General features: G+C 37.7%; 1 long non-coding RNA gene across 3 annotated transcripts in view; it reads right to left on the bottom strand.

Annotated features, from left to right (window-relative positions):
- Positions 1–21,432, bottom strand: part of LOC129395034 (uncharacterized) — a 34,849-nt gene extending 13,417 nt beyond the window's left edge. For 2 of the 3 annotated variants that reach the window (XR_008622514.2, XR_010111804.1), the window contains exons 1-3: positions 20,383–21,432; positions 17,668–17,724; positions 3,455–3,505 (exon numbers count right to left, since the gene is read on the bottom strand). This is a non-coding gene — a long non-coding RNA (uncharacterized LOC129395034). The remainder of the gene's footprint in view (positions 1–3,454; positions 3,506–17,667; positions 17,725–20,382) is intronic. The other variant, XR_008622515.2, reaches the window with a different exon arrangement.
- Between the last annotated feature and the right edge of the window lie 818 nt (positions 21,433–22,250).

The following is a 22,250-nucleotide window of genomic DNA, read 5'->3' as shown; positions in this document are numbered from 1 at the left end:
TTGCTGCTTTTAAGATCTTTTCTTTATCCTTGATCTTTGGGACTGTGATTATTAAATTCCTTGAGGTAGTCTTCTTTGAGTTACATCTGCTCGGTGTTTTATAACTTTCTTGTACTTGGATATTGATATCTTTCTGTAGGTTTGGGACGTTCTGTTACTATCCCTTTGAATACACTTTCTACACTCCCCACCTCCTCTTTAAGGCCAATACCACTAAATTTGTCCTTTTGAGGCTATTTTCTAGATTCTGTAGGCATGCGTCATTGTTTTTTATTCTTTCCTTTGTCTCCTCTATGTATTTTGAAATAGCCTGTCTTCAAGCTCATTCTTTCTTTCTTCTGGTTTATCAATTCTGCATTAAAAGACTCTAATGCATTCTTTGGCATGCCAATTACATTTTTTGGCTCCAGAATTTCTGCTTGATTCTTTTAAATTATTTCAATCTCTTTGTTAAACTTATCTAATAGAATTATGAATTCCTTCTCTGTTGTATCTTGAATTTCTTTGAGTTTCCTCAACACAGCTGTTTTGATTTGTCTGAAAGGTCACATATCTCTGTTTCTACAGGATTGGCCCCTGGTGTCTTATTTAGTTCATTTGGTGAGGTCATGTTTTCTTGGATAGTGTTGATGCTAGCATATGTTCTTTGGTGTCTGGGCATTGAAGAGTTAGGTATTGATTGTAGTTTTCACTGTATTTATTGTAGTTTTCACTGTCAGGGCTTGTTTGTGCCCATCGTTCTTGGGAAGGCTTTCCAGATATTTGAAAGAACTTGGATACTGTGATCTAATCTCTATCTGCTTTAGGGGGCACCCCAAGCCTCCTAAACTCTGGTTCTTGCAGACTCATAGTGGCCTTAATGGTCTTGGACAAGATCCAGGATAATTCTCTGCATTACCAAAAAGAGACTCGTTTTCTTCCCTTACTTTCTCCCAAATAGAGTCTCTCTCTCTGTTCTGAGGCACCTAAAGCTTGGGGTTGAGTGACATAAGCACCTCTGTGGCCACCAGTACTGTGACTGCATTGGGTCAGACCTGAGGCCAGCACAGCATGGGGTCTTGCCCAAGACCTGCTGTAACCACTCCTTAGCTATTGCAGGAGTTTGCTGAAGGCCCTGGGGCTCTACAGTCATCACATGGTAAAAACAGCCAGGCCTGTGTCCTTCCCTTCAGGATGGCAAGTTCTCCTAGCCTCCAGGTGGATGCAAAGGTGCTGTCTGGGAATCAGGGCCTAGATCAAAAACTGTAAAAGTCTACCTAGTGTTTTATTGTGCTATGGCTGAGCTGTCACTCAAACCACAAGATGCAGTCCCTCCCACTCTTTCCACCCCTGTCCAAAGGCAGAGGAGCATCAATCCATGGCCACCTCAAACACAGGCCATTGGGGGGGGTACTGCCAGACTACCACCAATGTTCTCATAAGGCCCAAAGGCTCTTAACTCTTAAGTCAGTTTGTAGTGAATGCTCCTGTTAATTATTTTAAAATGCTTTTTTTTTTTTTTTTTTTTTTTAATTTGAGATGGAGTCTCACCCTGTCACCCAGGCTAGAGTGCAATGGCATGATCTTGGCTCAATGCAACTTCTGCCTCCTAGGTTCAAACGATTCTCCTGCCTCAGCCTCCCAAGCAGCTGGGATTACAGGCAACCACCACCACGCCCAGCTAATTTTTGTATTTTTAGTAGAGACAGGGTTTCACCATGTTGGCCAGGATTGTCTCGAACTCCTGACCTTGGGATCCTCCCACCTCAGCCTCCCAAAGTGCTTCTTATAAAAGTACAAAATAGCTTAATGCATTATAAAAATAATCAAACTTACCCTTCTACAAATACTCAAAGAAGAACATCCATGAGAAAAAATAAGGCAATAGCTAGAGAAATAGAACGATACTCCAAAGGAATATAAAGTTTGCTGTCAGTGAAAATTAGGTCGGCAAGGACGAGAGTGACATCCAGTAAGACCAGGAAAACTCTAAATAGTCTAAAACAAATAAATAAATAAATGCAAAGATAAAGGGGCATTTGTCCCTATAGCTATACTATATTTAAGCCACTGATCAGGTACCAAAATGTTATTATTTAGTATTAAGCTGCCCAGTGGCAGGAAAAACTGCAATGCCTTAGAATCTCAGAAAAATCACTGTTTTCACCCAATAGAAGCAGTTCTTAATAAACAAAATTCTCACCAAACCACTTCACAAGATATTACCATGGCCTTTTATAGTAGACACATCGGACCAACACCTCAAGAGAGAAAAGTAAAACTGAATTAAAATCACCTGTGTCTGTTTACAAACTCTTCTTAAAATTTGAGAATTTCATAAGAAGTTTAATACCAATTTCTCATAAAAAATAAACCCTCATTAATCTGGATAATTCTAAAGAATTTATTAATAAAAACCAAATGAAAGCATGAGTAACATAAGCTCTTAAAAGACCAAGATTTTTCATCAGTGACATTTTCAACAAGTACATGATTTCATATTTATGGGTGCTTCTAGCAGAGTGATGGGCACATGAGTCCTGAACTCTAAAGTACCTCCTGCCACTTGCTGTTACATATTCTAAATACATTCTCCATAAACTGATTAGACTATTTGCCTTATCTATGAAGGTGAATTAGTCTTTGAAGTACTTTTTTAAAAACTTGCAGCTCAAATTAAAATATTAATTCAAAAGGAAACAATTATATTGCATAAATCTATATCATAGTATGAAATCTTACTCTTATGTACAGAAGAGTCTAAGTAAATTGTTTCCAGAATTAGAGTAATTCCAGATGTATAAGGTACTAATAAAACACTTTACTAATAATTATAGAATTTTAACATTTGATTTTCATTAATGTTACTTTTGCAGATGGAAGAAAAACAACATTAATATGTTACTATTAATCTTAGGCAAAAGCCATTTATTTGCAATTCTTAATGTCCAGCTTAAACCAAAATTCCATGATAAATTAGATTACATTAGATGGGGCACATGGCTACTTAGCAACTGATGGACAGTGGAAATGCTTTTTTGTTATTTTATTTCAGTGTTTCTCATTGAAGTATTAAGTCTCATATATATATGTATGTATAGATACATATAAGACTCATATATTTTTTTCTTTTTTTTTTTTTTTTTTACATGGAGTCTTGTTGTGTCGCCAAGGCTGTGGTGCAATGGTGCAATTTCAGCTCACTGCAACCTATGCCTCCTCGGTTCAAGCAATTCTTCTGCCTCAGCCTCCTGAGTAGCTGGGATTACAGGCACCCACCATTATGCTTGGCTAATTTTTGTATTTTTAGTAGAGATGGGGTTTCACCATGTTAGCCAGGCTGGTCTTGAACTCCTGACTTCATGTGATCCACCCGCCTCGGCCTCCCAGAGTGCTGGGATTACAGGCATGAGCCACCGTGCCCAGCCAAGTCTCAGATATATTTAATACATGGTGTTTTATATGTCTCACATACCCAAATGCAAAGGATGATATAATTGAATGCACAATTTTCTTAATCTTGCTGCTGCAAAAAGAAGTAAAAATAAAATTAATCAGATTTCTTCTAACATATATTGTAAATTTAACCAAAAAACAAAGTCCCTTATAATATAATTTTAAAAGAAAATTATTCAGAAGTTGTATAACAAAATGCTTTTTACTAATAGCTAAAATTTTATTCTTCCTGCTCCATGAGTATTTTACATGTTTACTATGCTATCTAGAAGACAGTAAACTTTGGATGTTTAGTAACGTTTCCATTGCATGCAAAGCCCCAACCCCAACTTTACAGCAATACTAAACTTAAACTTGTGGTCATCATCTCAAGGAGTATAGCATGAAGACAGAAAAGGGTGGTAGAAGAGAACTGTATTTTAATGCCAGCCTGGGCAAATCAAACTTTGGCCAGATCTCAGTTTCCACTGCAATAAAATAAGGTGTTTCAGGAATGAGCATAGGGAGTAAATGATGCTCTTGTCATCTCCTCAAACTAGACACCTAGTGAACAGACACACATTAGCAAGAGTTGCATATGAGGTTGCAAACGAACTTCAGAGGTAAGACATTTTAGTAAGATATACTTCAAAGGAGAAACACCTGAAAGACTGGGCTCCTTCCATTAATCAAAGGAAGGAGAACCTGTTTGATGGAGCCTCCAATAATGCCTCATTTTACCTTATGGCTGGAGACAAGGTAGCTCATGAGGAACAATTTTTTTTGTCCTACTGAAGCCTCCTGTGTTGGAGGCTCTTCAGGAGGAGAAGCCTCCAACACAGGAGGCTTCAGCAGGAGAAGACTTCAGGAAGTTTCTGTCATACTGAAGCCTCCAACACAGGGCTCAAATTCCACCCCAAGAGCCATGAATCCTAAGACAATGCTCACAGCCTGTGCCTAAGACTGGAGAAGAAAGAGGGCAGACACTGAGCAGAACTGGGGCGCTGACAATTGGCCTTTGACATGAACAGACATTTCTCAAAAGAAGACATGCATGTGGCCAACAAGCATATGAAGAAAAGCTCAATATCACAGATTAGAGAAATGCAAATCAAAACCACAATGAGATACCATTTCACACCAGTCAGAATGGCTATTACTAAAAAGTCAAAAAATAACAGATGTGGGCAAGGTTGCAGAGAAAAGGGAACATTTATACATTGTTGATAGAGTGTAAATTAGTTCAACCACTGTAAAAAGCAGTATGGCAATACCTTGAAGAGCTAAAAGCAGAACTATTTGACTGAGCAATCCCATTACTGAGTAGATACCCAGAGGAATATAAATCATTCTACTATAAAGATACATGCATATGAATGTTCACTGCAGCACTATTTACAATAGCAAAGACATGGAATCAACCTAGGTACCCATCAATGACAGATTGGATAAAGAAAATGTGGTACATATATACCATGGAATACTATGCAGCCATGAAAAAAGAATGAGATCATGTATTTTGTGGGAACATCGATGGAACTGGAGGCTCTTATCCTTAGCAAACTAGTGCAGAAACAGAAAACCAAATACTGAATGTTCTCACCTATTAGTGGTAGCTAAATCATAAGGACTTATGAACACAAAGAAGGAAATAGACACTGGGGTCTACTTAAGTGGGGAGGGTAGGAGGAGAGAGGGAAGCAGAAAAGATAACTATTTGGGTACTGAGCTTAATACCTGGATGATGAAATAATATGTAAAAAAAAAAACACACAAAAAAAAAACAAAAAAAAAACCTCCCTGACACAAGTTTACCTATGTAACAAACCTCACATGTACCTCCAAACCTAAAAGTTAAAAAAAAAAAAATTGGCCTTTGATGAATGATGTTAGGTTAACCTGAGATAAAGGAAATCCCCAATCCTTCTCATCTTCCCCTCTCCACCTGGACCCACCACCTCCACCCAGGCTTGGGGAGTTAAGGCTGATGTAGATGGAGGATCAATTGGCCAAAAGAGGTGAATTCTCTCCTCAAGTTGCCATGCCCTTACTACAAGAACCTCTGATCCCACACAGTCTACTGGATCTCTGGGTATCAAGGAAATGTCATAAATCTGAACTCACTTGACAATGTCACCATACAGAACCAAGTCTGACAGATTAAGAAGGCATGAAGAAGTGGCTTGGGTGGCTTTAGCCCCTTAATCTGTTTCAGTGTCCCCTGAAACTATACCAAGTAAATACACAATTGATATTTTTTTGGTTAAAAAAGGTGTACTATGTAAATGCAGCTTCAAGCAGTTATGTGCAGAGTTTGCAAGGAAATAATTATGACTCAGTAAACCCATACCCAGGAAAAGTACTGTTCACACTCGGGAGCAACAGACAGACACTCCAACATGAAGCAACACGAAGCACAGCCTCCATGTACCTTTCCTAAAAACAATTACTCAAAGTGCTTGAGTCAGCTGAGGAATGAATCAAAATGAAGAACATAGAAATAAGGAAGATGACTTACAGAGAAAAGATGGTAAATAATATAAACTCAAAATTAGGTAAGTCTAAATAATAATTGTTAATGTAGCATAAAAATGTAGCAGGTGAACAAAAGCAATGGCAACAAAAGCCAAAATTGACAAACAGGATCTAAATTAAACTAAAGAGCTTCTGCACAGCAAAAGAAACTACCATCAGAGTGAACAGGCAACCTACAGAATGGGAGAAAATTTTTGCAATCTACTCATCTGACAAAGGGCTAATATCCAGAATCTACAAAGAACTCCAACAAATTTACAAGAAAAAAACAACCCCATCAAAAAGTGGGCAAAGGATATGAACAGACACTTCTCAAAAGAAGATATTTATGCAGCCAACAGACACATGAAAAAATGCTCATCATCACTGGCCACAAGAGAAATGCAAATCAAAACCACAATGACATACCATCTCACACCAGTTAGAATGGTGATCATCAAAAAGTCAAGAAACAACAGGTGCTGGAGAGGATGTGGAGAAATTGAACACTTTTACACAGTTGGTGGGACTGTAAACTAGTTCAACCATTGTGGAAGACAGTGTGGCGATTCCTCAAGGATCTAAAACTAGAAATACCATTTGACCCAGCCATCCCATTACTGGGTATATACCCAAAGGATTATAAATCATGCTGCTATAAAGACACATGCACACGTATGTTTATTGCGGCACTATTCACAATAGCAAAGACTTGGAACCAACCAAAATGTCCAACAATGATAGACAGGATTAAGAAAATGTGGCACATATACACCATGGAATACTAAGCAGCCATAAAAAAGGATGAGTTCATGTCCTTTGTAGGGACATGGATGAAGCTGGAAACCATCATTCTCAGCAAACTATCGCAGGGTCAGAAAACCAAACACTGCATGTTCTCACTCATAGGTGGGAATTGAACAATGAGAACCCTTGGACACAGGAAGGGGAACATCACACACCAGGGCCTGTCACGGGGTGGGGGGATGGGGGAGGGATAGCATTAGGAGATACACCTAATGTAAATGACGAATTAATGGGTACAGCACACCAACATGGCACATGCATGAATATGTAACAAACCTGCACATTGTGCACATGTACCCTAGAACTTACAGTATAATAATAAAAAAAAAGTAGCAGGTGAAAATGTAAATAAATGATTCTAACAGTAAAGATAAATAATATAAAATCATGAATAATAGTATTGATTTGAATTTTTAGGCATTCTTACACTAGGATTCAAGGTGTGGAAGAAGATAGAAGTAAAGGCAGGTTGCATTTCTTATCTTTCACAGGTACAAGTCCAGTTTTATTCACGATATTGATGGATAAAATGGTATAATTATGTTTTCTAAACATTTAAATATAAACATTGATAGACTAGAAATGGGCTTCTGACTTGCATATCAACAAAAAATGCAAGGGATAAAAACAAATCAATTAATAGCAAAATACAGACAAATTTACAAAGAAAATATCAAAGTATTTTTAATAAAGAAAAAGATGATAAATAAAACCAAACATACCAGAAATCATAATTACAAACATATTACTCTCATATTGCATATTGAGAAATACTCTCAGATAACTTTGAAATTAAAGGCATTACATGCTATACACGACAGACAAAAACTAAATTTAAATGACAATTCGAAAATAAAGAGATAGAGCCCAGGTGCGGTGGCTCACGCCTGTAATCCCAGCACTTTGGGTGGCCAAGGTGGGTGGATCATGAGGTCAAGAGATTACAGGCGTGAGCCACCGCGCCCAGCCTCTATATTGATTTTTTTCTGTCTCACAGTTCACTGATAGCTCCATTCCAGGGTACTGATTTGAATTCAGACTTGGCAGTGCTACAGAATTTAAATATATATATGTATTGTCCAACACCAATATGACATCCTACACTTCACTTTCCGGTTTGAATTACTCACAAGCGATGTTTAGTTCTTTACGATTGAATGAAGCACAAACTAAGCATTTGGTGGTTTACTTTATTTCAAATTCAGCTGCAGTTTCTATATACGAATCCCCTTGACCTCATCTCATTTCCTGACACTAAAATCCCTTCATGAGTGCCTTGTTTTTGCCATTATAGGTGTCTTCTCTGCTCTCACACAGGGTCAAGAAACTGCCCCATACAATGTGATGATGGGTGTGGGCTTGCAGTGTTAGCCTCACATGGTGGTAGAGCTCTGGGTGTGAGGAACCCTGCCAGGGCCATCAGCTCTGTTTTTTCCCCCTAAGGGCTCCACTGCTCCCTGTCCACTGCTACTCGCTTGTTGCTCTGCATAGGGTTTTCTTCCCTTGGTCCACTCTAGTATGTCTCATACACAGGAAATCTGACTTTCCTAAGTATGTGCCTGCTACTAAGGGTGACAAGACAATAACAAGAAGTTTCCTTTTGCCCTGTTCCTTTTTTATCCAATTTAATCAAAAAGTTGAATAAGGGGCCTGCAGGGCCTATAGCGAGGAGGTTTATAAACAGTGTAAAAGACATTCTGTATGGACATGGATGATCCTGAGAGTAAGCACATAATCTTCATCTTTCTCTCTGTTGTTTCTCTCTTTCTCTCCCTTTCTCTCTCTCCCTGCGTTTGTGTGTCTAGATAGAAGTATGCATATCTGCATATATATTTCTTTAAATATTTGTGAATATATATTTTATAATTCACATTTCATTGGTGGTTCTATCATAGGTCATTGATGTCAATTCTGTATGCAGGCTAAAGGAATATAAAAGCAGATAGTTGGACACACATGTAATTCTAAACTTACTTTTTGGATCAAACAGCTACAGTTACTCTATAATGTACTATCTGGTTGATATTTAAATATTCATGTGTATATCACTAATTCGAACTAGGTGTATCCTTTTTTTTAGGCGGAGTCTCACTCTCACGGAGGCTGGAGTGCAGTGTTGCGATCTTGGCTCACTGCAACCTCCGCCTCCCAAGTTCAAGCAATTCTCCTTCCTCAGCCTCCTGAGTAGATGGGATTACAGGCTTGCACCACCATACCTGGCTAATTTTTTTATTTTCAGTAGAGACAGGGTTTTGCCATGTTGGTCAGGCTGGTCTCAAATTCCTGGCCTCAAGTGATCTAGCCGTCTTGGCCTCCCAAAGTGCTGGGATTACAGATATGAGCCACCATGCCTGGCCAGTGGCATTTATTTCTAATGTAACTGCACTCTGTAAGGAAACATGCCTCTTACCCCATCTAAATTCTTGATTCCTAAGTCTGTCACTTCTTTACTTTCACCCATCATGGCTGTCTTTCCTGCCCAGAAGATATGACCATGTAGCTGTAGGCCTGAGTCAGGAACTCCCTACAAAATGATTGTGGGTTTGGGTTTGGTTTGGGGCACCAGCCTCACATGGTGGTAGAACACTAGAGGGTGAGGAACCCATTACGGTTTCATGAACCCTGTTCTTTTTGCTGAGTGCTTCACTCCTCCCTGTCACCTGTTACCTCCCCATTGCTCCAAATAGGATTCTCTCTCCCTTTGGCCCACTCTAGTAGTAGGAGAGTCTCATAAATGGAAAACCTCAGAGGTTCCTAAGGGATTGGATACCACTAACTTAGAGTGACAAATATACTAAGAGGAAGAAGCATCCCTTTCATGACTTCATCCTCTTTTATCCAATTTGGTCTGAAAAAAAAAATAGAAGGTTATCTATAGATCCTACAGTGAGAAGATTTAGACATAGTGTCAAAGATACTCTGTATTTCCAAGGATATGCCTGACAGTGAATTTTACAAATATCAACTTCTCTTTCTCTTTCATTGTTTTATGTTTCTGTGTATGTGTATGCATGCGTGTATGTTATGTGTATATATGTATATATACACCTACGTGTATATAAATCTTTGTTTTTAATTCACATTTCATGGGTGGCTCTATCATAGGTTACTACCATCAACTCAATTGGCTGTGGGCTGGGGAATTATAAAAGCATATTACTCAGATACAAACCCAATTTGGACTCACACTTTTGATCAAATAGCTGCAGTTACTCTAGACATGAGTCTACCTGCCAAGGAATGCCAAAGATTGCCAGCAACCAGCAAAAGCTAGCAAAGAGGTATCAAACAGATTCTTCCTTATAGCCTTCATAAAAAACCAACCCTACTGACAACCTCAATTTCAGATATCTAGTCTCTAGGACTATGAGATCATTAATTTTTGTTTAAGCCACTTGGTTTGTGATACTTTGTTAAAGCAGCCCTAGAAACTAATATAGCCCAACCTGGTAGAATCTCATACACAGGCAATCTAACAGTTTTCTAAAAGTTTTGGCTACGAGTCAACTCAGCTAGGAAGAAGAAGTAGACTTCTTGTGATCTATTTATCTTGTATCCAAGTAGACCCAAAAAGAAAAGGATGTTACATACAGAAGCTGAAACTACCAGTACTTTAGAAACAGTGTCCAAGAAACTCTATAGTTAACATTTGCGTGTATCTTTATGAACTTACACACACACACAACACCTTTCACTGATGACTCCATTATAGGCTAGTGATATCATTTCACTTTCACTGAGGACTCCATCATGGGTTAGTGATATCAGTTCATTTGGGTCAGAGCTAAAGAATTAAACTAAATTGTACATAATCAAATACCATGTGAATTTGTAGGCTTAATTTTTATTCAAATTAGCTACAATAACCCTACAACTAATAAACTAGCTGTTCTAAAAAAACAAAACAAAACACATGCAATTTAGCCATTTGGAAACAATAGTGACCATCCCTGCCTGTCTCCATAGACAACAACAGCAACTACCCAGAAGTAGTTACAGTAAAATTAGGAGAGCATTAGGCTGGCTGATGAAAACAGGGAAGGGCTGAAGAGCCATCCTTGGGCCTTCACTCCTCCACCTGCCTCCATCTCCAAAGCCCAGGTTACAAACCAGAGAGATTGTCTCCTCCAATGCTGCTTTGTTCAGGAGCTTCAAGGTGATATAGTTGTTTAATTAAACGAAATTTTCCCTGAGGTTGCCTCTGTACTTGAGTCCTTATGCAACAAACTGCAAGCTAACCTAGTGTGTAAACTAACAGCATAATTATGAATAAAATATACACTTGTAACAGATAGCTGTGTCTCAGTCAATTACAGCAGCTGAGCTTCAGTCAATTGCGGGTGGCTGACTGATTCAAATAAGACAAAACATCCAGCTGTAATCAGTTGTAAACAACAAAGCTGTTTCTGGACCTCATTTCCATTTTCTGTCCATAATGCTGTCTGGCCACATTGCCAGCTTGCAGTTCTCAGAACTTGTTCTCGTTCTAAAAGCTTCCCAACTAACAAATCATTCTTGCACTATTAAACTCTTAAATTTACCTTGTCTAAAGTTTTTCCTTTTCACAACCCAGAGGAGTTGCCTGGTCAGTGTTTCATGGTTCCTAAGACTCTCTACCCTGGGGCACATCACTTCTCTTCATTTTAAACTTACTGACAATGACACAGCTTACGTCCTAGATTTCAGTGAGACTGACTATATAATTCCTGCCCAAACCAGGACACTTTTGAAAGGAAAAAGTGGGTGCTATTAATAATTATGTTGTAAGAACAGCAGCAGACTGAGATTGTCCTTCAGTCCTTCCCCAATACAAATGACAAGACAAGAGTAGCCAATAGCCACAAAAAATCTGAGTTCACAAACCAACATGATTAGATATCTGAGGAATACAACTACTGAAAAAGAAATACAACAAGCTGAACAACAGCATACCAACTGTAGCAAAACTACTGGAACACACTGACCAAGATTTTAAAGTAAGCATGACAAATATTCTTAAGGATAAGAGAACACAAAGGAAGATGTTGAAACATGAAATGAGAATGGGAGTCGTAAGAAAAAATAAAAGAGAAAGCCTTAACTGTAAAAGTATGACTGTCAAAAAATATAAATTGGTGAGGGATAAATAGTAGTTTGGATATATGTGAAAAGCTAATTAATTTAGAGTTAGAAGATTAGATTGAGAAACCTACCCAGAAAATAGTAGAAAAGAATAAAGAGAACATACTAAAAAGAAGAATGTTATGGAGAATAAAAACAGCTATCTAACATCTAGAATATGAAAATCTAAGAAGAAATGAAAACTAAAAATGCAAAATAAAATGTGAAAATTTATGATGATAAATTTCCCAGAATTCAAGAAAGAAATATATCAGCTTTAATTATCTAATAGAGACAAAGAGAAAATTCTAACACCTTCTAGAAAGAGCAAAAGACCTATGAGGGCACAAGGACAGACCAACATCATAGCTCTCTGTACCATAAAGAAAGCTTCCACAGGATAAAGTCCACAGGATCAATATCATATTGCTGTTCTCTGAATATATTGTAATATGATGAGCTTTTTTAAAAAAACCCACATTTGAAACTAAATTACACATTACTGAATGCCTCTTATGTTAAAAGGGAAATCACGAAATATTTTAAATACTAAGAACTGATTGATAATAACATGACAAAGTTTGTAGGATACAATGAAGCAATATTTAGAAGAAAATTTACCAATATATAAGCATTAATAAGAAGTCAAGATGGTTAAAAACAAAGAGTACACATTTAAGTAGAGAGGTTGGAAAAGGAGCACAGGGCAAAGTCTATGGAGTAATAAGGAAGCAAAACATAAGGAGGTAAGCATAAGTCACTGAACTGGAGAAGAAAAAACCGTGGAGAAGATTAACAAAACAAAAGTGTGTCTCTTTGAAAAGATTACTACAATAGACCTGTGGCAATAATAATCAAGAACAAACAGAGTGAATATCCAAATAAAATGTACAAGAAGGGAGCATAACTAGACCACAAGTAAAATTTTTAAAAATGAGATTATTCAATTATATGCTAATAAATGTGAAAACTTAGATGGAATGGAAAAATTCCTAGACGAATATAAGACACTAACATTAGTGCAAGAAAATATATTTATATAGAAATAGAATACTCAAGTAACAAAGAAATCAACCTAGTATTTAAAGCACTTCCCTCTCCCAAACACCACAGGGCCCACATAGGTATTTTTCAAAATTTTTTAGAATATTGACATACTTACTACAAAATCTGTGTCAACATATAAAGGCTCCATTAATAACTAATCATGGTAATAAAAAAAGGTGTAGGGATGCCGTAAGTATCAATGGAGCAAAATATTGAGCTCAGAGATAAACCTATGTAGATATATGTCATTGACAATGATTATATAAACAAGGAAAAAGGATGAACTGTTTCATAGATGGTATTTGGAAAATCAGCCTACCATTGGGAGAAAAATGAAACCAAATCCCTACCTAACACCATATTGAAGGGTAGACTCTAAGTAGATTAAAGCATTAAATGTGTAAATTAAAACTATGAGGATTAGAAATTACCTTTGTAGACTGAAAGTGGGAAAATTTCAAACTTCAAAAGTAAAATAATAAGGCAAAAAGTTCTGTCATGAAGAGAATGAAGAACGACAATGCCAAAGCTAACAGGCAGATGACGGATTAGAGAACATAACTTCAATGTCTAAAACTGACATGAAGGATGATTTGAATACATAAAGCGATAGTCCAAACTTTTGAATGGGATTCCATGCATCTGAGTCTGTTTAGTGTTGCCATAAGGGATACCTGAGGCTGGGTAATTTATAAAGAAAAGAGGTTTATTTGGCTCACAGTTGTGTGCTGCACAAGAAGCCTGATGCCAACATCTGCTTCTGAGGCTGCTCCCATTTATGGTGGAAGATGAAGGGGAACTGACACGTGCAGAGATCAAATGGCAAGAGGGGAAACAAGGTGCGGGAAGCCGCTGGTCTCTTTTTAAACCACCAGCTCTTGCAAGAACTAATACAGTGAGTACTCACTCACCCTCACTCCAAGGGAGGGAATTAATCTATTCATCTTCCAAACACCTTCCATTAGGCCCCACCTCCAACACTGGGGATCAAATTTCAACATGCGGTTTGGGGGTACAAACCTCCAAACAATAGCACCATGTTTTTAATGTTACTAAAAAGAGTGAATTCTTGCTATATTGTTTACAAATGTAACATAATCACTTTGAAAATTAAACATAATTTTAAAAGAAATTTGATTAACTTATTCTAAAATATAAAATATTCAAAAACAGCACACGTAAATTAACAAGACAAAGATAGGAACACTAGTGGAAAAATGGGCTAAGTTCATGAATGGACCATTACAGAAGAAATCCCAAATGCTATAAGAACATAAAATGATGCTCAAATTCATAAGTTATCACATAAATTCAAAGTAAAACATAATGCAATATGTTACCATCTATTAGACTGATTATATAAATTCGAAAGTTTGATAATGTCAAGTGTTGTTGTGAATGTGTATGTGTAGGAACCATCATGCATTGTTCAGGAGATGCAGACTGGTATAACCATTGGGAGAGCAATAGGCAGTATTCAGTCAAATTCAAAATATGCAATCCCATGGCCCATCAAGTCCTGTTTCATGTTCCTACAGAAATACTCAAACAGGTCTATAGGGGTCTGGCATAAGGATAATCATTTAGCGGCACTCTTTGTGAAGGCAAATGGTAGGAAGCAATATATGTGTTCCTCACTAGGGGATGCATGCTGTGCAATTTTTCATACCAGTTAAAAGCAACAACAAAAGGTATGCACAAGAATAATAATCTTATGTTACTAAGCAAAAAACTAACAAAATGAGATACAACAATACCATTTAAGTAAACTTAAAAACATATAGGCAAAACAATAATACATAGTTTACAGAACACATATAAATGTATATACTGTGTATTAAACATATTAAAATTGTTGCATATGTACATATATCTGTATATGTCAATATGTATATCTGTACTCTCATCTATATATTAAAAAGGCCTACAAGTAGCAATGAGCCAATGGCAATCAGCATACCAAATGCAAAATATTGGTTTCTAAAGGGAATGAGGTTCTTTGGGTAAATGGCTGATTCCAGGGCTGGGGAAATGCTCAAAAAGTGATGGGAACATGTCAAGTCAAAAGGACACAGGGGCTAGCTTTTAGGGAGTCCCACTGGCCAAATATGGGACCATTTAAACATCAAAATAAATAATGACAGAAAGGATTGTAATTCATTGAAATAATGTAAGAATTTATAAGTTCATAGTAATAGTGAATAAATAGGGGCAGGAATAGCTCTCCTTATAATAGAATGGTACTTATTAAACACAGAAAAACTGCTTTTAAAAAAAAAAAATCACCATTTTGTAATGATCACAGTTACAACTGATTCACATAAAAATCAATGAATGCTAAAACTAGTGCATGAAAGTTTTATGTGGAACAGGATACTGAACATTGAAGATAGTTCTAACATAGACTGAAAGTATCTCCCCCCAACGTGGATATTAATTACAAACTGAATAATATTTACTTGTCAGCGAATAAATCTGGCAATACCTCTCAACCACAATAGAGATATGAACCATAAAACAGTGTAATATTCAATAGAGGAGTTACTTAATCTGAAAGTGGTATTCAAATCCCTCATCTACCCTTTAAAAGGCCATGAAATTATTTCCTGTCATCTCATATAAAAGATGTTGTAATATTCTAAGAGCTTGCATTTAGGTTGTCTCTGAAAAGAGTCTGATGAATAACTTGACAATAAGAAAGTGAATGCTGAGATTTTAGAGTGAATAGACATTTTAATCTCACAGTCTACTTTGTGTTAACTAACTCACCCCTCTCACATTTCAAAAATATCTAAAAATAGCTGTTAGACATTTATTAAGTCCTCCTGGTGAAAATGGAAATGTTTGGAGATTCCATCTTTGCATCATCTTCCTATATCCCACTTTTAAACATTTTTGGCATTGAAACTTTTTCTTCAAATGAACTTTTAGATATCACACATGCCTAGTAAACTTCAAATCTGCAAGTGGTGAATAGATAATCTGCACAAGAAACACTTTTTTTTTTTTTTTTTGAGACAGAGTTTTGCTCTGTCATCGAGGCTGCAGTGCAGCGGTGCTGTCTCAGTTCACCGCAACCTCTGCCTCCCGGATTCAAGTGATCCTTCTGCCTCAGCCTCCCGAGTAGCTGGGACTACAGGCATGCACCACCATGCCTAGCTAGTTTTTGTATTTTTAGTAGAGACGCGGTTTTACCATATTGGCTAGGCTGGTCTTGAACTCCCGACCTCGTGGTCCACCTGCCTCAGCCTCCCAAAGTGCTGGGATTACAGGCTTGAGCCACCACGCCCAGCCAGAAAACACTTTTGACAAACACACCAGCATTTCCTTTTGTAGAATCCTTGGGCCATATTAAGGGTATTGTTAAGCTGCCATCTCATAAAGTGTACAGAATAAAACACTAATTTGGGGAGACGTTAAAAGGGAATAGTAACAACAGCAGCAGCGCTTTATTTAAATGTGGAAAATTAATTCAAAATATAAAAAAATATTTTGGTGACTATATTGGTAATCTTACGATAAGAAATAACTTTCTGAGTATAACACAAACTGCATCGGTTATAAAAGTACCAATTATATTTGAACACATGAAGCTTATAATTAAAGCTCTATGTAAGGTTGCTGCATTTTACTTCAAACATCAAATGCAAAAATATATTAGAGATTTGCCACATGGAGTGGTGATATGACCAATTTATTTGAACAACAAAATTCCTTGAATCTAAAAGATATGGTAAATATGACTTAGCTTACTTAAGACCCAACTTTTTAGAAAGAATTTTAGAATCAGTGTCCAGAAAACTATTTTCCCATGAATAATTCTGAGACTGAATTTCACAAACCTGAATTCCTCCCATCTCCAATATATATTATGACATCACCTTTCATTGTTGACTACAGCACAGATTTCTGATGTCAATTCATTGGGGTCAGTGCAAAGGATTGAAAGGTAAATAGTAAGAAACAACATAAATGCATACACAACTTTTTTTTTGGTTCAAATTGGCTATGATTGTGCTACAAATTACAATGTGTTGTCCCTGAAAATTCTCATGTAAATCTGTTATTTGGCACCTGGTACTTGATTTTTCTCTAGAAAGAAGTCTCTATGTGTTGGTAATAAAAATTGTTTAGGACTCTCAAAAAAGTTTAATGAATCAAGATTTAAATACAATTTTTTATTACTGAACTTGATCATCATGTGTGGCAGCAAATTTAACTTAAATTTGCTTCAAATTCATGTCCCATTTGTAGGCACACATTATTCTTGCCCATTTTGATTTCCTAATTATCAAGTCCCTCCACCACCTTTATGCTCTTCATGAGTCACAGATATCTTTGCTTCCCCTCAAATAGGATCAAGTGACTAAACCTGAGGCAGGGGCTCCATACAATGTGATGATGGCTTTGAGTTTGGGGCACCAGCTCTGAAGCTTGAGGGACAGATACAGGGTCTCTTAGCTCCTTTCTTTCTGCTGAGGGCTCCTCTGCTGCCTGTCCAATGCTACCACCTTCTTTCTCCAAGTAGGATTCTCTACTCTCTTGGATCACTCTTGACAGAGTCTCATACACAGGCATTCTGATCGTTTCCTAAGGTTTTGGCTGCTAATTACTTGGGGTCACAAACAATCTTTGAGCACCCAGCATCCCTCTTCTGACCTGATCTTATTTTTTCCACTCTGGTTCAAAAACAATGTTACCAAAGATGCTTAAAGTCTCTGATAGAAAGCTGTTATTGCCATTGATGCTCCCAGTATTTTTCACCACTTAGATCAGTCAACTCACCCATTGTGGTCATAGTTGTCAGAGCATACAGTAGAATCTGGTAGTGAATCCATAACTCTACCAAAGAGTAAAAGGCACATACAAAAAATAAAGTCAGATATTTTGGAAGGCAATGAGGATGTTAATCTCAACAGTATTTCAGGACACAAAAAATAAAATCGGAGGAATTTTGACAAGAACTAAAGAAACAATTTCAGGATACAGCACTAGTACTTCTGAGACTGTGTGTGTGTGTGTGTGTGTGTGTGTGTGTCTGAGAGAGAGAGAGGACACAGAAAAAAGAAAGAAAATGTAAGAATAATGAATGTTTCTGTATCAATGGCTAGTTCCCGGTCATCCTTGATAGGAAATAAACAAGTAGGTAAGTCAAGCGTAGCCTTAATTATGTTTAAAACATTTTGTGAACTTAAAGTGGATTATGTGTTTACAATGATTTTGTTTTCTTTTTGTCTGGATTCTTTTTTTTAAAGTTATATGGCTATATTTTACAATATCAAGACTTCCTAGCACCGAAACCCCTGGCTTGGCTAATTTAATCTCTCTGCAACTTCATTTCCTCATCTGTAAGTTAAGACACATGCAAAATACACTCCACATCTGTCAACTTCATAAAACCATGCTGAATATTCAGCATTTTGCCAGTATTGGTTTTTAGACAACCTGCTCTCTACACCATGTATCATGCCATAAAAATCAGTATGTGGCAATATAAACTGATAGACATTTTTAGTTTCAAATACACAAACATTCTCATCAAGGTAATACACTCCCAAGACTCAAGAATTAATGCTCTTCGCCACAATTTTCTAACTTTTCAAACGTTTAAATAAGTTTAAGAAACTGATCACATACATTTTTTTGCTGCTGATAACAACTGGGATTCTCTAAGAGTGTGCTGAGGTTTCTTATTTGACCACAGAACCTCTTTCTCACAGTGGAAATATGTGAGAAACATATTTTGGAAACAATATATTAAATGGTATCTTTTTATGTCTTTAAGAAAAGTTCCCCTACACAAACTAATTTTGGACTCTGATCAATAGCTCAAACCTTTAAGCACAGATAGACATTAATATTGTGCTAGTCTTTCAGCCTGTGAGGAAAGGAGTGCCAGAGTTCAAATTATCGAATCTCGTTAGCCTGGTCTGAGGGCCATGAGAGGAACCTTTCAAGTTCTAAGTGGCTGTTCTCATGTCCTTGAATGGCTCCTGGAAATTCATCCAGGTCTCAGGAAAAACAATACCTTTTACAAAAAGAAAGGCATCTATAGGCATCCGCTAGTTTTCAGCAGGATGAATAATTGGATTGTCTATGCAGAATACACTAAAAAATCATAACAGGGGAAAATGTTCAAAACACCAAAAAGGTTAAGAATTTGAGTTTCTGACATAAGCAGCCTTATTAAATGATTACTAGATTTTTCAGACATCCTCTACTGAGGAAGAGAACTGGAAGACACTCAAATTACTCCAGATTCAGGTGACAAGCCAGGATTGCTAAGCAAGTTCCTTGGGAAACTAATCTCCAAAAAGGGCATGAGACATCCATAGATGTTACCTGAACTCCTTTCAGGGAGAGTACTGCATGAAGTCTGAAATAATACTTTGATAAGCTGCTTTGGGGCACAGAATGACTTCCCTCATGGGACATGAATAAGTAACTAGCTAAATTGCCCTCTAAGGAAGGTGAGAATTGCAAACTGTCCTAAACTGAAGTGGTCATGCAGAATTCTTAAATGCTTTTTGGTAGATAGGAGCAACCACAGAAGTTTGAGTTAGCTGAAGGTTAGCTACAACTTTATAATCATGCTACCAGGTTGTAATGAAAAGTAGGTCTCCGACCAAATCTGCCACACATACAGATATTCATTTAACAAAACATTCAGTAGCAAGCAAGCACAGTACATAAGCTTCTGTAAGCTTTCCACACTTTAGGTGCTCCAAGCATGAAAGCTTCATTCTCAACAGATTCCTAATGTTTCAGAGGCCAAAATCTTCCTAAACCTTCCTGGAGATAGGACCATATGAGGATCAAGCCTTGGGTGTTGTCTCTAAATATACACTACAGGCCACCCTCATACACCTTTATCCTGCTTATGCAAGGGTGGGCTGTCTCCAAAACACGTTGGTTGATTCACAGATCTTAAAATGTCATATAATTGTAACATCCATCATGCTGCTTTGTAAGCCACCAATTTCACTAATAAAAACCCATTTGTGACCTTCACTGTAATAATTAACAATGTTTCAGGTGTTAATTGAGATGGGACCACTGAAGCCCTTTTGGTGGCCATCTCCGTGGAGTGGCTTCCTGAGCTGAACACTAGCTCACCATCCTTGAACAGAGCATCCAACATTAGGGCAACCAGCTGCCCCTGTAGGAAAGATTAAAGTGACCAGTATATGCATATTATCACACTGCCTAAAATGTCATAGAATGAGGCTTGGTTTGTTTTTAAAATTTTTTCTATTTCTATTATTTTTCTATCGAATTATTTTTCTATTTTTATTTGCTGGGTCACAGACAACAGCAAATTCCATACCTTCGGAGTTATACCAGCTCATCTGCAGTAGGAGTAGAAATATCAAAGCTCTCAGTCTACCACCTTGTGCTCCAGAGATGTGGCCCAAGCACATCTTTGGACGTGAACCAGGGCAACCCAAGGCAGAGCTGGATTTCTGGGAGTTTCTCCCTGTAAGCCCTGGACATGCTTACCTATAGACCAGACTGCTTCCAGAGCCACTGCCAGTCAGAAGAGCCTGGGGTGTGTTCAGCTGCTAGAATAACACAAGTCTGAGGTCTTGTGTCGTCGGTACAACATTCTCTAAGAGGGAGAAATTTAATCAAGATCCTGTTAGCAGTTTTCTCTCTTGTTGCCTTTCAAGATTATGGCTTTTCCTTTTTTCATTTTTTAGTTCCCAAAACCAAGCTTGTTAAATCAAATCTTGACCCAATTGCTGGCAAGTAACAAGGTTATTGCTATTTGGCCTTACACCCACTGGTTGTCCCCCAGTACCGTGAGGGTAAGGAGATTCTGTAAGGTCCCTGGAAGGGGAAAGGAATGTCAATTAGTGGTCCCCCCAGCTGAGTATAAGCAAACTTTCCTGTCTATGGGCCCCAGAGACCACCATCTAGTTCCCCCGCCAAAACTTTACATGATTTTAATTCTCCTGATGAAGATGAGAGGACAACAGCCAACAGAGAGGGCAGAGGATGGGATGGGACTCCCTTGCTCAGAGACCTCACCTGTAGGTCTTTACCTCATATTGAGAATAAGTCAGTTCTGTAATAAGAACTCTGTGTCCACGGCAACCCCAAACAGAATCCTAGCGCTCTTGTGATTCTTGTAGAGTGGGGAATAGAACGAGCTTGGCCCAAGGCTGCAGAGACTTAAAAACACACTGTTCTTTGAGAATGGCAATCATTAAAAAGTCAGGAAACAACAGGTGCTGGAGAGGATGTGGAGAAATAGGAACACTTTTACACTGTTGGTGGGACTGTAAACTAGTTCAACCATTGTGGAAGTCAGTGTGGCCATTCCTCAGGGATCTAGAACTAGAAATACCATTTGACCCAGCCATCCCATTACTGGGTATATACCCAAAGGACTATAAATTATGCTGCTATACAGACACATGCACACGTATGTTTACTGCGGCACTATTCACAATAGCAAAGACTTGGAACCAACCCAAATGTCCAACAGTGATAGACTGGATTAAGAAAATGTGGCACATATACACCATGGAATCCTATGCAGCCATAAAAAATGATGAGTTCATGTCCTTTGTAGGGACATGGATGAAATTGGAAATCATCATTCTCAGTAAATTATCGCCAAGAACAAAAAACCAAACACCGCATGTTCTCACTCATAGGTGGGAATTGAACGAGAACACATGGACCCAGGAAGGGGAACATCACACTCTGGGGACTGCTGTGGGGTGGGGGGAGGGGGGAGGGATAGCATTGGGAGATATACCTAATGCTAGATGACGAGTTAGTGGGTGCAGCGCACCAGCATGGCACATGTATACATATGTAACTAACCTGCACATTGTGCACATGTACCCTAAAACTTAAAGTATAATAAAAAAAAAATACTGTTCTGCCATACATACAGATACTCATTAAAGATGAGGGAGAAGGGCATGGGGTGGGGGAGAATGTACCAAAACCAAAGACCACAGGATAATAACCTCAGAGCAGAGACTATCTCTCCAGTTATTTTTTCTTTTGTATGTAATGGAGGGGATTCTTATTATTTACTCTGATGAAGAAGTTTACATCAAGTGTTCAGCTTCCTTTGTGGGTAAGAGAGAATAACCAGAGGGCTCAGTTATCCTCTCTGAATAACTATGTTTGTTTAGTGTCTTCTAGACAATATTAAATTTCACTAAAATAGACAAGGTTGGTAGGACTTGGGATAACTCATTGACTCAAGCTATCATTTTATAGGATTGTGAGAAAACAAATAGTTGTACATTTAAAATACACTCATATTCTCGCTAGAAGAGAGGATTTTGAATATTCTTACATCAAAGACATGGTAAATGTTTAAGGCAATGGATATGCTAATTACC

The sequence above is a fragment of the Pan paniscus genome, chromosome 23, assembly GCF_029289425.2.
Source record: "Pan paniscus chromosome 23, NHGRI_mPanPan1-v2.0_pri, whole genome shotgun sequence".
Taxonomy (NCBI): domain Eukaryota; kingdom Metazoa; phylum Chordata; class Mammalia; order Primates; family Hominidae; genus Pan; species Pan paniscus.
This window is presented reverse-complemented; position numbering and strand designations above follow the sequence as displayed.